The 4744-nt window shown below is 42.1% G+C and overlaps 1 non-coding gene across 1 annotated transcript; it reads right to left on the bottom strand.

Moving 5' to 3' along the window:
* Positions 1-3289: 3289 nt before the first annotated feature.
* Positions 3290-3355, bottom strand: LOC120914815. The gene has a single exon (XR_005743821.1). It is a non-coding gene; the product is annotated as a small nucleolar RNA SNORD52 (small nucleolar RNA).
* Positions 3356-4744: the final 1389 nt, after the last annotated feature.

Raw genomic sequence — 4744 nt, 5'->3', positions numbered from 1 at the left:
CCATTTATTAAGTACCACATTTGCAACACTGGGAGCAGAACGCGCGCCCATAGATACTCTGCTAATTTGGCAATAGTACTGGTTATTGGCCCAGAAAAAATTACTCATGGCCAAATCCAAGCCTCTAATCAGATATTCAATTTTAACTAAGTTTGAGCTTAGATTGATAAGTGCCCACTTCAATGCATCTAGTGCAGGGATATGCAATTAGCGGACCTCCAGATGTTGCAAAACTACATCATGCCTCTGGGTGTCATGCTTGTGGCTGTCAGAGTCTTGCTATGCCTCATGGGACTTGTAGTTCTGCAACAGCTGGAGGTACGCTAATTGCATATCCCTGATCTAGTGCATCCACATGTCGAATGTTTCTATACAAAGACTCGATATCCACTGTGACCATGAGTGTCGTCTCAGTGGCTCGAGTGGACTGAAGTGCTATAAGGTCCCTACTATCTTTGAGGTAGGAGGGATACTAGAGGTTTAAAATAACCGTCTAGATATTCTCTCAACCGTGAAAATAAGGACTCAATCCCACTTATAATGGGTCGCCCTGGAGGATTGTCTTTATTTTTATGTACTTTGGGTAATATGTACAATACTGGCACTTTGGGAGCATGAATCATAAGATATTTTGCTTCTTTCTGGTCTAAAATGTGTTTAACCAATCCTTCAGTTATCCAATTTTGTAGTAATTTTAATTGGACTGTAGGATTCGCATTTATGGGTCTATAAGTAGTAGTATCATCGAGTAGTCTCTGCATAGTAGTATTCTCTAGACAATAACACTAATCCTCCTCCCTTGTCAGCGGGTCTGGCCACTATTTGCTTATCATCTTCAAGCGACTTAATACCTTGCCTAATATGGTGACTAGAGAACGGTTGAGATTTCCATCTCCCTTACCTCGTCTTGCACCATATTTCTAAACACTTCTATATGGTAATTAGTACCTTTTTAGGGTTAAATACCAAATTATTCCTAAGACCACTATGTAGGCAGGGTTTTGACTCCCCACCCTTACACTTGTGGTCTGCCCTGCAAAATGCTTTTTTTATATTTAATTTGCAAATATGTTTTTCAATATCAATAAAAACTTCAAACTTGTCAATGTTTTTGTCTGGTGCAAATTTTAGCCCTTTGTCAAGTACTTCCAATTCTTGATCTGAGAGATGTACTCCTGCCAAGTTAAAGATCCCTTCACTGGTTCTTTTTCATTCTGCCTCTTCCTCAATATTCTTTTTTATATTGTGGGGATTTTGGAGGAATACGATAAGGCTCCTTCCATCCAATAAAGTGCCCGTAAGAACCAGATCCGATCTGTTGCACCTACTTCCAATTTGATGGGCTTTATATACCAATTTCTTGCATTATGAAGGAATCAGAATTCAGAAAAATAAATGCTAGTCATAGGACCATACGCATTTTATGGGGGTGGATGTTTGTCAGTAGTCCTTTCTAAACACAACAGGGGTGAGATCACTGTACAAACATAACTTGTGTTAGTACAGCAGTTTGTCTTCTAGGTACTTTTTTTTACCAACAATGAACAATCCATTCACAAACAAGACAATATAGGATTAAATTTGTTTATTACAGTTAACTCATTTCTCAGTGGAAGAGTTTCTCTATGCACTGCATCGTACACAATCATATGGTCTGGACTCCATTACAAGCTCAGCCTTCAAATGATGGGAACACCTATGGAGAAAAAACAAATCATGAACAGGCTGCATACAATTCTTGCTTATACAGAAGTTATTTTTTAGTCAAATTGTAGCCATTGCTTAGAAGCAGTTTAAAAGTTCTATTTTTTTTATAAGGCAGTAGTAATTCCCATGGCATGTGTTGCTGCTTTCTGTCATACCCAATTGGGGTTTCATTCTATAGGATTAGAACACAGGTGTTAAAGGGCACCAATGCTGGCATTTCGATCACACCTCACATGAATTCATTGCAATGCCATAGGATATGTTGCATTTTGAATGGCAAATACAAAGGATTACTACATGTGGTGTGATGCTAAAGTGGGGGGAAAAAAAAAAAAAGTTTTAACTGCAGCTCGCTATGGGGGCACCTGAGCAAAAGCTTCCTGTGTTGCTTCAGACACAGAGCCCTGACCCCACCCCTCTTCCGATTGGTTAGCTGACTGAAAGCAGGAGCCAAATGGCGCTGCTGTGTCTCAGCCAATCAGGAAGGAGAAGACAAATAGAAGACACAGCAGGCAGAAAGCCTTCAGCACATCAGGAATGTCCAGCTAGCTAGGGGACAATCCATGTCCTGTCACTTTAGCACTGACCTAAAGTGTTATAACAAGTATATTCTAGGATTATGTTCCTAAAAAATGTAACACTGCTACTGCATGTGTACCATAAAATCTGTCAAAAGGCTCTTCTAGAAAGAGCACCAAACAATTCTTACACCAGGAACTGCAAAAACACAAATGTTAAAAAACGCAGCCCAAGGTTACAGTGCTTGCTGCCAATCTGGATCCAAGTGCATGGTCATTTGAGATTATGGCGTGTCAGAGCGTTTACTAATGCATCAGAATCTATTCAGAGACTCTAGTCCAAGTATCATCATCCACGCTTTTAAAATTCAAAATTGGAGCAGGCGAGGAAAGTAGAATACTTACACTGACAAGAAATATTTTTCTCCAAAGCCAATATAAATATTCTTCTCCAAAGCCAACTGCTACACCTGGGGACACAAATGGAGACAATTGTTACAGCATGCACAAATCATCACAAGTGGTCAGTCACTTTCATGGGAGGCAAAGCCATACCATCTGAAGAGGGAGCGTACTACCTTTTCAGCAACTGTCACCTGAAACATTGCCGCTAAGCAGCTACTGGAAATTGTATTTTAAGTCAAATAACAGTTTCGTCTTCTGTGCACAGTGGTTCCCATCACAAGCTCATATGTCCTGTAAGCTACATACAAGGCAGTAGGGGAAACCACTGTTACAAGGGAGCAAGTGGTAAAGACCTGAACTGAGGTATATTTGCAGGGGTCAGGGAGCTCCAAACCAGCAGAAAGGCAAATATATTCGCACAATTTTGATGAGTCTTTAAATGCCTGTGTATTCTTAAGGTCTATGGACCTGAAGATGCACAAAAAAGGGGAACCAAAATTGTGCAGGGAATACTTTGAATGCAGGTATGACCAGTAGAACTCATCATGCAACTTTGCAGTCCCAAGTTGCACTAGTGGAAACCAAGTATTAGAATGCAATTAAGTTACTTGCCAAGCAATACCTCATTTGGCATTCTATTCTACTGGTGCTAGACAAGTGTGTCAGAGCGTTTACTAAGGCATCAGAATCTATTCAGAGACTCTAGTCTAAGTGTCATCATTCACACTTGTTTCCAGTCAATAGTACGATTCCTTCCAGTTCAACCCACAACTCCTCTTAAACTTACTCCAAGCTGCTTGAAACCACTTTATAACCAAGACCTGATCCATTTGCACAGAATATAACACATTAAGTTGGGTTTCAGAATATACTGAAGACACATGGCCCAAAGACAGGCCTGGATTATAATTGTAATATTGTTTACAGCAAGGTCTTGGAAATGTACCTTTTAAAATAACCACTCCAGGCAGAATCTAGGGAAAAAACATACAAAAAAGAAAACCGTGTTAAAATGGAATGGAAATGCAATAATAAAAAAAAAACCAAAAAAAAAAAACCACTAAAATATAGAAGTAAGCCCTCGTTCACATGGAATGTGGCTTTGAAATTGTGTAAATTAATCTGAAATCGCTCGATTTCAAAGCCATGTCAGTGCAACGTGGACGACATCATGCACAGATGTCTATGCAAGTCACACCTGAAAATTGCCAAAAAGTAGTGCAGGAGCTTTTTCAAATTGATGTGGCACCGCAAAGTGAGCAGCACACCGATTTGAACAGTGCCATTGTTGACCAAGGAACTTCTAAACATTGGACATGTGTCCGACACCAGGAATCACTCCGAAAAACATTTCAGTAGGATTACCAACCATCTAGATGTAGGGGTGCAACGGATCGTCACCGATCCGTGATCCGAACGGGTCACCCCGTTCGGATCGGCACACCACACGATCCGCGGAGCGCTCCGGAGGCTCGGCCGTAGGAAAGTCCCCGGCTTAGGCCTAGCTCCGGAGCGGCGGCCATCTTGCTCCATTCCCGTGTGCTTGTCAGAGCACAGTGTGACACGCCTCAGCGCGCTCACTACAGACCCGGAACTGCCTACAGACATGTGGAGACAGCGTCGGTGAGCTCTGCACCTGCAGGTAGGAGCTACACCATCACCTGGGGAGCATGTCTGTACACCAGGGTGGAGGGGGTGACACCAGGGTGGAGGGGGGTGGATAGTGATTAGGTGGGTGTAACAAGATTTGTATTTTTTTTGCTGATCCGAGGATCGATCCGTGATTTTTTTGATCCGTTGCACCCCTATCTAGATGCCATCACATCCATGAGCATGGAAATGGGGGCTGCAGCGTTGTGTTTTTCTGCCAAAGAGATACTGCTCCTAGATGCAGTGGCAGTGGGGGGGATTTCTTGGCTATAAACTCCTGCGTGTTGATGGACACAAAAGCCAACATGCAAGAAAGTTAAGAGGTGGGGGGGACAGACACCTTTAAGGTGTATGAACTCCCACAAGGTAAGGGGAACCTATAACCTACAATGTGGCAGTGCTGGGCACAAACCACCATGTGTGGGAGGAGGCAGGAAAACCTGTTATATATAAAATTTGCTTTC

The sequence above is a fragment of the Rana temporaria genome, chromosome 9, assembly GCF_905171775.1.
Source record: "Rana temporaria chromosome 9, aRanTem1.1, whole genome shotgun sequence".
NCBI classification, from domain to species: Eukaryota; Metazoa; Chordata; class Amphibia; order Anura; family Ranidae; genus Rana; species Rana temporaria.
Note: the sequence above shows the minus strand (reverse complement) of the source record. Positions and strands in the feature narration are given on the sequence as shown.